Source organism: Bufo bufo, chromosome 3, assembly GCF_905171765.1.
Source record: "Bufo bufo chromosome 3, aBufBuf1.1, whole genome shotgun sequence".
Taxonomy (NCBI): Eukaryota; Metazoa; Chordata; class Amphibia; order Anura; family Bufonidae; genus Bufo; species Bufo bufo.
Window position 1 is genome coordinate 640,271,961 of NC_053391.1, and position 13,050 is coordinate 640,285,010.

At 45.1% G+C, this 13,050-nt stretch overlaps 1 protein-coding gene across 1 annotated transcript in view; it reads right to left on the bottom strand.

The window, feature by feature from the left end:
• Positions 1–13,050, bottom strand: part of TNFRSF19 (TNF receptor superfamily member 19) — a 79,643-nt gene that overhangs the window by 59,673 nt on the left and 6,920 nt on the right. The window lies entirely within an intron of this gene.

Below are 13,050 nucleotides of genomic sequence, written 5' to 3' on the forward strand. Positions count from 1 at the left end.
AAACGGCATTTGTATGCCTCCTTCACCACTTTCCGAAAAGGTGCGCGGTGACGGCAGGGTCAGCAGGCCCCCACATTTATCTTCTTTTACGCCAGATTTCTGGTGTAAACGAAGACTGAAATCTACGGCAGCTATGTGCACACACAAGCGTTTTATTTATTTTTTTGCTACTGGAGTTTTTTTTCTTCATTAGGTGGTGTTTTTGTCTTTTAATTTTTTTTTGCTTCTTTTCAAATATGCAACATGCTGTACCTCTTGGCATTTTCACATCACCTTCTTTATAGAGATAAAGCACAGCGCCATCAGGGGACTACAGACAAGATTGGACAATCTTGCCGTTGTCTGTGGTCCCCTGATGACGCCGCTTAGGCAGCGAAACATCTCGGGCTGACAGTAGCGCTCAGCAACTGCTATTTTAATAGCACTGCACTCTATGCAATATAATCAACTGGGTATCTGGAACCCAGTCGTCAGATAAATGGTGGAGGTATAGATAGTGAGGCTAATACTCAGCAAATCTCCCATACAGTGAGGCTATTATTCAGTGCACCTCCTACATTACAGATCTACAGGATGCAGTTGCGAAACTGTTTTAATACACTCTATTAGGTATAATTGATTTTAATATGAATTAATAAAGTTGTTTTTTAGGTAAGGGTTCATTAGAGGGAGGCTGATAAATAATCAGGATGAGTCCTGAATGTTGCTTGATTTTTTCACCACAGCTTGTGTCCGGTATTGCAATTGACTGGTGCTACGCTGCAATACTAGACACAGTCTACAGACAAGAGTCAGGCCTCTTAGGACTTTCGATGTAAGGCAAGACGGATCCGTTTTGACTTAGATTTTTTTTTAATGAATAATACAAATAGATCAGTTATGAACGGATACAAGCGTTTGCATATCGGTGTGGATCTGTGCAGATACAAGACGGATCCGCACCGAACGCCAGTGTGAAAGTAGCCTTAACACAAATGTTTTCTTTTTCCGTTTAAGTTCAGTTTTTTTGTGTCCCGTATACGGGACCATTCATTTCAATAGATCTACAAAAAAAACAGAAGGTACTGCGTATGCCTTTCGTTTCCGTATTTCCGTTTCGTTCAAAGATAATACATGTCCTATTATTGTCCGCATAACAGACAAGGATAGCACTGTTCTATCAGGGGCCAGCTCTTCCGTTCCGCAAAAAACGGAATGCACATGGACGTCATCCGTATTTTTTGTGCATCCGTTTTTTGCGGACCGCAAAATACTGAAAAAGCCATATGCTCGTGTGCAAGAGGCCTTAGGGCTTGTTCACACGACCGTATGTATTTTGCGGCCCGCAAATAATGGTTCCGCAAAAAATACGGATGACGTCCGTGTGCATTCCGTATTTTGCGTAACCGAACAGCTGGCCCTAATAGAACAGTACTATCCTTGTCCATAATGCGGATAATAATAGGACATGTTCTATTTTTTTGCGGAATGGAAATACGGACATATGGAAACGGAATGCACATGGAGTACCTTCCGTTTTTTTTGCGGTCCGCAAAAAAACAGAACGGACACGGAAAGAAAATACGTTCATGTGCATGAGCCCTTATAGCGGGATATCACCCCCACAATAACCAAAAAAGTAGTACCATAGTAATGAAAGTAAAGAGAAGTGACAAAAAAACAAAAACAAAACACCAATACCAGGAGACCCACCATACCTGAAGAATTTTGTGTGCAATTCTTCACCGAGTGAAAGGTTTGTCACGAGTGGCAGGTTCCCTGGTGTTAGTGTTTTTTTTTTGCCACTTCTCTTTACTTTCATTACTACAATGCTCCGTTTAGGTTATTGTGCAGTGGTATTATTCCATTAAGGCCTCTTGCACACGACCGTGTGTCCCCCGTGGCCGTATTGCGGACCCGCCGTATGCGGACCCGGCCGTGTATATTCTGCATCACGGATGCGGACCCATTCACTTCAATGGGTTTGCAAAGCCGGAGATGCGGAACGGAACCACGTAACGGAAGCACTACGGAGTGCTTCTGTGGTGTTCCGTTCCGCAAAAAGATAGAACTTGTTCTATCTTTTTGCGGAACGGACAGATCACAGACCCCCTTCAAATGAATGGGGTCGCGATCCGCATGCAGCTGGCCCACGGTCGGTGCCCATGCATTGCGGACCACAATTTGCGGTCCGCAGCACACGTTCCTGTGCAAGAGACTTTTATGGATTTTTGCCCTCCTACATGTTATGTCCACTGCTCTTCTTCCTTTCTGCATCGGTGGGCTCTGTTTTTATTCTCTTATGATGTTTTTAATGACGAATTACTACACTTATGTTTTGTTTTTTATTATTGGACTTATGGTCCTGCATCTTTTTCTTTTCTTGGTGTTGTCCACTCAAGCTAGTACGGCTAAAATCTGATCTCCACGAAACGATGGATCACGGCCTAATCATTAACTTTCTGACAAATTCATAGCTCCGCCATCCATACCGTCCACATCACGCTCACATGGAAGGTAGTAATAACTGACCGATAAACATCACAGCCTAGGAGCGTGGCGTTGCGCTTGCTAAGTAAAAAGTTTATGGTGCATTTAAATGTTCCTTGATCACATGGAGCAGTTCCATGCCACATAAACCATCCGGGGACTGCAGGAAATTAATTGAATTGTTTATTGTGAAACAATGGAGACTTTTTAAGTTCAGAGTTGTTCCGAGCAGCTTCTGGGAAGGCAATAAGGAAAAAGAAAAGAAAAGAAAAAAAAAAAAAAACCCACAAAGTACAAACACTTTATTCTGGACGAGGTAAATGACCAGATGAGGTTTGTTTGTACTATTTTCTTGTAAGTGCAGCGATTTCCTTCCAGGAGAATTCTCTCACACATAAAAGGAGAAGTAGACTCGCATCTACATATTTAGATAATTGCAAGGTCAGAGCTGAAAAGACCCCGGGTTCAGACTGCTCGGCACGGTGTCAAGACCTGCAGCTGAAGGCGTTCTCCTGCTGCCGGATCTTGGATGGCTTCAGTCTTTTAACATTCGCTTCAGAATGATCACTTTCATCTCACTTCCCCAGGCTATCGCAACAACGGCCATTGACTCCGAGCCAGAAGGCTTGTTGGAGAACAGGTATTTCTTTTCAGGAGCTCCTCATCCCACAAGGCTAACAAGTCTACTAATAATTAGTGCGCTCTAATTATCTTCCGCCAGCCCCAAAATATTCCAAGTGGGAAATACCAAGTTTTTGTCATAGAAAAGGACAAAGCCATTTTTGGAGATAATCTTACACGCAACATGTCGCACTCATTACAGAGCTTACAACTTTTTCTGTTTCGTGTCACTGATGAGGCGTGTTTTAATCTTTTTTATTCTTAGGTTGGATTCACACACAGCATATTGCTGCGTCTTTCGTGGCGTTTCAGATGGCATCCTTTAGGCCTCTTTCACACGGGCGTCATGTTTTTTTGCCCAGATAAGATGCGGGTGTGAGTGCAAAACATTGTAATGCGTTTTGCACTCGCGTGAGAAAAATTGCCATGTTTGGTACCCAGACCCGAACCCGGACTTCTTCACAGAAGTTCGGGTTAGGTGTTGTGTAGATTGTATTATTTTCCCTTATAACATGGTTATAAGGGAAAATAATAGCATTCTTAATACAGAATGCATAGTACAATAGGGCTGGAGGGGTTAAAAAAAAAAAAATAATAATAATAATTTAACTCACCTTAATCCACTTGATCGCGCAGCCGGCATCTCTTCTGTCTTCATCTTTGCTGTGCACAGGAATAGGACCTTTGATGACGTCACTGTGCTCATCACATGGTCCAATCACATGGTTCATCATCATGGTGAGGGACCATGTGATGTGACGTCACCACAGGTCCTTAGCCGGCAGCTCAACATTACAGAAGAAGACAGAGATCCGCAACTACGCGATCAAGTGGACTCGGTGAGTTAATTCTTTTTTATTTTTAACCCCTCCAGCCCTATTGTACTATGCATTCTGTATTCAGAATGCTATTATTTTCCCTTATAACCATGTTTTAAGGGGAAATAATACAGATCGGGTCCCCAGCCCGATCGTCACCTAGCAACCGTGCGTGAAAATGGCACCGCATCCGCACTTGCTTGCGGATGCTTGCGATTTTCACACGGCCGCATTCACTTCTATGGGGCCTGCGTTGCGTGTAAAACGCACAATATAGAGCATGCTGCGATTTTCACGCAACGCACAAGTGATGCGTGAAAATCACCGCTCATGTGCACAGCCCCATAGAAGTGAATGGGTTCGGATTCAGTGCGGGTGCAATGCGTTCAACTCACGCATTGTACCCGCGCGGAATACTCGCCCGTGTGAAAGGGGCCTTACAGCAGGGGTGCACAACCTGCGGCCCTCGATACCATTCTGTGTGGCCCCCAACCATCTGGTAGCAGACATGTCTTGTGGCTGCTCACATGTATCTTTCCTGTATTCTCCCATTAGATGGAAGTACAGTACTAGAAGTGCAAATAGACATTTATGATATATACTGTCTGTATGTTCAATATGCCATAAAAATAGTATTTCAAATGGTAATACCTCTAAGTTTTATTTTCGACCCTTGGAATTGGTTCAGTCTGACAATGTGGCCCCCGACCAGAAAAGGCTGTGCACCGCTGCTTTACAGCATTGTTTTAAGGTATGAAATGGGGCAGCCAGATGCTACTTTAGTGATTATAGTAAAAGTGGCGTAGCTAATTTTGCTGTGTGTGCTGCAACAATATTTGCAACTTTTTAGCTTTCTCCTAAACCCTCGCCACTTTTCCAAAAATTAGGCAGGAGGAGGCGGCCCATGATAGGAACCTCTGCAGCCTGACTCAGTTAACTTCTGCCCCATAAAACTGGCGCACATCACACCAGAAATCTACTCCAGTTTCTCGACAGAGTAGATTTTAGTTCTGGCGTATGGACAGCAGAAGGTGCGACAAATTTATTAAGAGGCGAGCGTCTCTTAATAAACTGGATCTTTAGTGGGGCTTTTACTATGGGCGCATTCAGACGACCGTAGTGTTTTACGGATAACGCAATTTGCAAACCGCACATGGCTGCAACCATAATAGAAAATGCCTATTCTTGTCGAGAATAAGACATGCTTTATCTTTTCTACGGAGCCACGGTTGCGGAAAGCACACAGAGTGCTGTCTGTATCTTTTGCTGCCCCATAGAAATGAATGGGTCCGCACCCGCTCCGCGGATGCGGAATCATTTAAGTGGCCGTCTGAATGAGCCCTAAGACTGGCATGTTAAACGCCAGCATTTAATAAATTAACTCCACTGAGTTATTATTTTTTTTTGCACTTTTTGGATTTTTATTTTATTTATTTTTTTCCAGAATGTAGCATGACCTTATTTCTGCCGTTTTTCTTATAGGCCTCTCTATAGGACTTGAAAAACACGTTTACAATTATAATTTTTTTTAATCCACCAAAAACATATGCAAAAACGCCTTTAAAAATGCACAAAAAAAGTCCAAATACTGCAGTCTCCCAAAAGTAATCTCCAGCTGTCACAACAACACACCCGCTGGCAGCATGCTAGGAGTTGTAGCTTTGTAACAGCTGGAGGGGGGGCACACAAAATGCAGACCATATCTCCTAGGCTCTGTTCACATAGAGCAGGGTTGTTACAGTTATTGATGCACACCTTAAGGCCTCATGCACACGACCGTTGTGTGCATCCGCGGCCGTTGTTCCGTTTTCCTTTTTTTTTCGCGAACCCATTGACTTTCAATGGGTCCGTGGAAAAATCGGAAAATGCACCGTTTGGCTTCCGCGTCCGTGATCCGTTTTTCCAGTCCGTGAAAAAAATATGACCTGTCCTATCTTTTTCACGGACAACGGTTCACGGACCCATTCAAGTCAATGGGTCCGTGAAAAATCACGGATGCACACAACATAGTCATCCGTGTCTGTGATCCGTGTCCGTTTTTCCTATCATTTTCAATGCAAACTTGACTTAGTTTTTTTTTCACTTTTCAGGTCCGTGGATCCTCCAAAAATCAAGGAAGACCCACGGATGAAAAAACGGACACGGATCACGGAAAAACGGAACCCGTTTTTGCAGACCGCAAAAAAATACGGTCGTGTGCATGAGGCCTAAGCCAAAGCCAGTGGACCCAAACCAGCAAGAAGAATTCAACCAGGAACTCCCAGTGTGTCTTTCCTGGGGGCTTTAAAGAGGGCATGACATGTCTGCTTTAGTAAATAATTGTTTTGCCAATGAAATAAAAATGCAGGATCATCTCTTCTCATAGCTCTGTGTGATGCCATTCCTCTGTTCTTCCTCCTACAAATGAATGAATAAATTGACAGGAGGTGGGTGTTACCATTCCCCTTGTCAAAGTGGCGTGTCCCTACACAGTCTGGCACTGTCAGCACTGATTGGACAGTGTGCAGGGACACACCCTAACTGGTAACACCCTCAGGCCTCATGCACACGACCGTATGTATTTTGTAGTCTGCAAAAAATACGGATCCGCAAAAAATACGGATGACATCCGTGTGCATTCCGTATTTTGCGGAACGGAACAGCTGGCCCCTAATAGAACAGTCCTATCCTTGTCCGCAATTTTTTGTGGAGCGGAAATACGGAAACGGAATGCACAAGGAGTACCTTCCATTTTTTTTGCGGACGCATTGAAATGAATGGTTCAGTATACGGTCCGCAAAAAAAACTGAACGGACGCGGAATGAAAATACGTTTGCGTGCATGAGGCCTCAATGTATACCTACATTTTTTTAAGGAATAACAGAGGAACAGCCCAATGCAGAGTTATAAGAAAATATGCTCTCAAATTATTTTACCATGAAGACAAGCATTTCCTATAATAGTCCTTTTAAAAAAAAAAAAAAAAAACTGTCTCAGACAACCGGTTCATATACACCGTCATACATGTGTGTAGGTATATTTAGGCTACAGGCACACGACTGTATATATTTTGTGGTCTGCAAACTACAGATACCAGCCATGTGCATGCCGTATTTTTCGTCGTCTCAATAGTAGAAATGCGAATTCTTGTCCGCAAAACGGACAAGAACAGGACATGCTCTATCATTTGCGGGATGGACAATAAATGTGGACAGCACATGGATGACATCAGTGTCCAAATGTTTAATTTTTTTTGGCAGTCCCAGAAAAACTAATCCAAGTTTGAACCGCAAACAATGCAGATCAGACACAGACCAAATATATGGTCGTGTGCATGAGCCCTTATATTAACTTTCAACCCAACCACCAGCACATGCAGTTGAAGTCCCATAATTGAACTACCCTAAATTATTAATGGGTTATTAGCCCAAAGTTAAGGCTGCACGCAGCCGTTGTGCGGTCCTTCCGTGCATGGGGGACCAGGCCTCATCCGTGCGGCAGCCACGACGGATCCAGACCTATTCAAGTTGAATGGGTCCGTAATCTGTCTGCACTGTAAAAATATAGAACAAGTTCCATTCAAGGGAATGGGTCCACATCCGTGATGCGGGAAGCACATGGCCGGTGCCCGCATATTGCAGACCCGCTCTTTGCAGGCCAGGGCCGTGTGCATGAGGCCTAAACCTGAACGTGAGTCTGCCTCCAATCATCAACTCCCTCACCTGCCACCATCAATGACAAAATCTGCATTTACAAGGTGTATATATATATATATATATATATTATATATATATATATATATATATAGATATTGGAAAAACAAAGTATGATTCAAGTAGTGAATTAGCACCATCAACATAATCACTTAGAAATAAAAAATATATATCCATTTTTTATGGGTTTTAGGTTATAACCAAATTTCCAATGCAGGGATCTTAAAGGGATTTTCAAGGCTACAGATGTTGATGACTAAGGCTGGGTTCAGACCTGAGCGTCTTTGATATGCGCGTTTAACGCGCGTTTTTGACGCGCGTTTTTTGCAATAGTAAACGCGCGTTTGACGCGCGTTTGTGTGATTGACTGCAATGTCCTATGGACACAAACGCGCGTCAAAACGCCCCAAAGAAGCTCAAGTACTTGTTTGAGCGTAGGGCGTTTTACAGCGCGTTTTTCAGCGCTGTAAAACGCTCAAGTGAGAACCAGGGCCATAGGGAAGCATTGGTTTTCATGTGTTGAGCGTTTTACAGCGCGTTTGAACGCGCTGTAAAACGCTCAAGTGTGAACCCAGCCTTAGGCTCAATTCACACCTGAGCGTTCTGAAACGAGCGCTCTGTATGCGCGATTGTACGGGCGTTTACAAGCGCGCATACAGAGACAAGTGTGCACACAGTGTCGCGCGTTCCCGAAAGTCTATGTACGGGAACGCGCGACAAGCGCCCAAAAAAACGCTACCGAACTTGTGTGAGCGTCGGGCGTTTTACAGCGCGATCGTACGCGCTGTAAAACGCCCAGGTGAGAACCATTCCCATAGGGAAGCATTGGTTTCTCCTTGTTGAGCGTTTTACAGCGCGTAGGAACGCGCTGTAAAACGCTCAGGTGTGAATTGAGCCTTAGGGCTCATGCACACTGCAGTGGCCGTATTGTGGCCCGCAAACAGCGGGCTTCCGTGGGTTTTCTCTCTGTGTCTCCGCACTGCAAAAAAATAGTGCATGCACTACTTTTTTGCGGTGCGGCCCGTCAAGTAAATGGGTCTGCGATCCGCATGCGGCATCCCTATGGTCTGTGCCCATGCATTGCGGACTGCAATTTGTGGTTTGCAGCACGGGCCCGGAAGGCAAACGTTCATGTGCATGAGCCCTTATTCTCAGGATAGGTCATCAGTGGAGGACTGTTTTGGGTACTGAGAATGTGTACAGTGTACAGAACCGGAAGCAGCCGCGCACTGTATGGTGGCCATGTCCGGGTACTGCCGCTCAGCTCCATTTCAAGTGAATAGAAGCTGAGCTGCAGACTGCTGGTACTGGAAACAACACGGTGCATGGAGCCGTCTGCTTCTGCTCCATACACTGTATAGGTCCTGCAGCTGATCGCTGGGGGCAGGGCCGTCTTTAATGTGGGGCAAAAGGGGCAGCTGCCCTGGGCCCAGTTGCTCCTGGGGGGCCCAAGGCAGCTGCCTCTTGAGCTCTGCTGGCCAGTGGCATAGCGTGGGGGTTGGGGGGCAGCGGCAGGGCACAGGGAGATGAGCGCTTCCATTGTGGAAACACTGATCTCCATAGTCATCTGTATCGCCGTCCTCAGGACAGCAATACAGATAGATGTGCTGCAGCAGAGGAGGGAGAGGTGTGTCCCCTCCTGTTCCTCTGATAGGCTGCAGGTACTAGGCCGGCAGCCTACCAGAGGCTGGTGCAGGCAGCACGATGACGTCATTGCGCTGCCTGAGCCGTACAGCGTGGGACACAGGCCGGAATAGGCCTGCATCGCATTGCTGCCAGCCTGATGGAGGTAAGTATAAGTTCTTGTTTTTTTTTATATGGTACTACTACTGGCACATTACTGGGGGGCATCTATGGGGGTACTTGTTACTGGCACATGTTTGGGGGGCATCTATGGGGGTACTTGTTACTGGCACATTATTGGGGGGCATCTACTGTATTTTTTACTGGGGCACATTATGGTGGGTACTATGGGGAAGGGGAGAGAGGAGTGAGTACTATGGGCTCATCTATGGGGGCACTAAGAATGGGTATTTTATACTGGTACATTATGGGGGGGAACTAGAAAGAAGGGGCGAAAGGAGCAATATGGGGCATTTACTGGGGGGAACTATAAAGGGGTATTTTATACTGGCACATTATGGGGGCACTATGGGGACATTAGCTCAACTGGGGGCATTAAAAGGGGGTATTTTTTGCACTGGCACATTATAAGGATAATTCTTACTACTGGGGGGCATTATGATGGGCTTTATTACTACTGGGGGTCTATGGGGAACATGATTACTAGTATGGGCACTATGGGAGCATTATTACTTCTGGGGCACATTGGGGACATGTTGGGGGCCCTGTAGGAGCACTATTACTACCAGGTGTGCTCTAGCAGTGAATTATTCCTATTGGTGGGACTTTTGGGAGCACTATTATTGTGGGGGCACCTTGGCAGAGTATCAGCTTACCAGAATTATTTTTCGGGGACATTAGGTTTACACTATTAGTGTCAGGGGCACTATTTGCTGGGCGCAGTTATTTTAGAGCACTGTGTGCCAATAATTATTGAAGGGCACTATCTGCATGGTACTATTATCAGGGGGTTTATCTGTTTCTGCAGTATAGTATTGGGGACCACAGCGGCACAGTATTGGGGGTGGTAGGATGATTTGTCCAGAAGATGGGAGGATAATGGAAAAGTAGTAAACTAAGATTTTGTTTGTCAAACTGCAGAGACGAGAAATGTTTGAAAAATTGTGGTCTGGTCTGAAAGGAGAAGATGAGGAAAGAGAATATCTACATCAAAGAGACGTCACTGGATGTAAGAGGTATGTGGCGCTGTATTACCCTGCATGTAGGGGTGGATGGAGGGGTTAGTAGTACAGTACTATCTGTACATTGTGAAAAAAAGTAATCTGCAAAATACTATATATTTGTGTCAGAAGTTGCACTTTTTTTTATTTTTTGAAATAATGATGCAGCCATTTTATTCGATACTTTTGTGCTGATTCTTTTTTTTCCCTCTATATTAAGGGACACTATAGTCACCAGAACCACAACAGCTAAACGTAGTAGTTCTGGGGTCTATAGCATGTCTCTGCAAGCTTTTTAATGTAACCACTGCCTTTTTAATAAAAAAAGGCAGCATTTACATTACTGCCAAGGAACACCTCTAGTGCCACTCATCATTATTAAAGTTTACTGCTCTACGAGGCGTGTGGATTTTTTTTTTGGTGTGAGTTGTGGTGGAGGGTGTGATTGCATGCTAGGGTGTGGGACGGCTGGATCCAGGGGGCCCAAGTAAATTCTTGCCCAGGGTCCAATCATTATTAAAGACGGCCCTGGCTGGAGGTACATGTCGGATAGGTCATCAGGATGAGAGGTCATCAATATCTGTATCCAGGACAATCCCTTTAACTTTCTAGAAAAGAGAAATTCTGAATCAGTAGCCCCTAATGGCATAATTACAATGTTTTGCCAAACTGGAAATCATAAATCATTTCCACAATTATTTCGTAGAAAAGCAATTAAACTGCGCTCATGTCTGTACATGTGTTAAACAGCAATACACACGGTAATCAGATGGCTGTTCTTACCTGTCATACCGACAAACAGTCTCACATTGTTCAATATGAAAGAATATACAAGATGTCACTACATTTCCATCTAAAAGATTATCTCCCTCTTAACATAAAAAATAAATATGTGCCCATAAACATAAGAGCAGAAGTTGGTCGAAGCTGCTGATTTTGGGGCTTATCTTATGTGTATAGGGGTGTGCCTACTCTCCCCAGATCAAAATCAGACACCATATACTACATAGGAATCTAACAAAGGTAGAACTGGCCCTGTACCTCACATGGATCCAGAGCTCCTCCATTCATTGGTAACTAGATTTATTTCAAGCTGGCAGCTCAGGGGTGTGTCCTTTCTGAGGGGGCAGAGTCCTTTCTCAGGGGGCATGCCCTTTCTGCTGCAGCTGTAAATGTCACAGCTTCTAATACAGCTGTAGAGGTCGCACTTAGCGTTTCTGAGGAGTAATTTCAGCCAAGGAGGAGTATGCAATAAAGCGCAGGGTGGCTGTTTTTTTATTTTTTTGGGCCGTTACTTTTTCTATCCATGTAGATGTATGATAGATTGTCTTTTTTCTAGGCTAATTGTATTTTTGAGTGACACCATTTTAGACCGTAGTGCTGCCATGCCCGTGTTGCGGACCAGAAATCGCAAAACACGGCCATGTGAAGTTTGTGAACTCTGCATCATGGTGAGGACCTATTGACGTCAATAAGCCCGCGATCCGCAAGATACAGCAAAAGATAGCACTTGTCCTATCTTTTGCGGCACGGACCTGGAAACACACAGAAGACCTTCCATGTGCTTTGGGGTTGGCGCCTCTGGGCTGTAAAAAAAGATAGGATATATCCTATCTTTCGCCATATTTTGAAGATCGCAGACCCATTGAAGTCAATCAGGAGTTCACACGGCCGGTGTCTGTGTTTTGCAGACCAGCAGTTTGTGGTCCGCAACATGAGCCCGACGGCACTAAAGATTTAACTCTGATGCCGGCCTTTATGGCAGGAGTCCGGTAATCAAGAGAGCTGTGTTCCTGCTGACCACACCAAGATTAATGTTTTGGGCGGCAGGGATTGAACAGACCAGACAGGCTGCACTGATATAGCGTTCGGGACCACAAAAAGTCTCAAGCATAGAGATATGTATGAAACTTTTTGTAAAAAGTAAATATGCCTGTACAGGCGTTTATGACTCTTTTAGAGGAATTATTGCAACCTCTGTATGGCTGGCTGCAGTTGAAAGATAGAACTAAGGCCTCTTTCACACTTGCGTTGTCCGGATCCGGCGTGTACTCCACTTGCCGGAATTACACGTTGGATCCGGAAAAACGCAAGTGAACTGAAAGCATTTGAAAACGCATCCGTCTTCAAAATGCTTTCAGTGTTACTATGGCAGCCAGGACGCTATTAAAGTCCTGGTTGCCATAGTAGTAGTGGGGAGCGGTATACTTAGTCCGTGCGGCTCCCGGGGCGCTCCAGAATGACGTCAGAGCGCCCCATGCGCATGGATGACGTGCCATGTGATCACATCATCCATGCGCCTGGGGCGCCCTGACGTCACTCTGGAGCGCCTCGGGAGCCGCACGGACGGTAAGTACACTGCTCCCCCGCTCCCCACTACACTTTACCATGGCTGCCAGGACTTTAGCGTCCCGGCAGCCATGGTAACCATTCAGAAAAAGCTAAACGTCGGATCCGGTAATGCGCCGAAACGACGTTTAGCTTAAGACCGGATCCGGATCAATGCCTTTCAATGGGCATTCATTCCGGATCCGGCCTTGCGGCAAGTGTTCCGGATTTTTGGCCGGAGCAAAAAGCGCAGCATGCTGTGGTATTTTCTCCGGCGAAAAAACGTTCCGTTCCGGAACTGAAGGCATCCTGATGCAT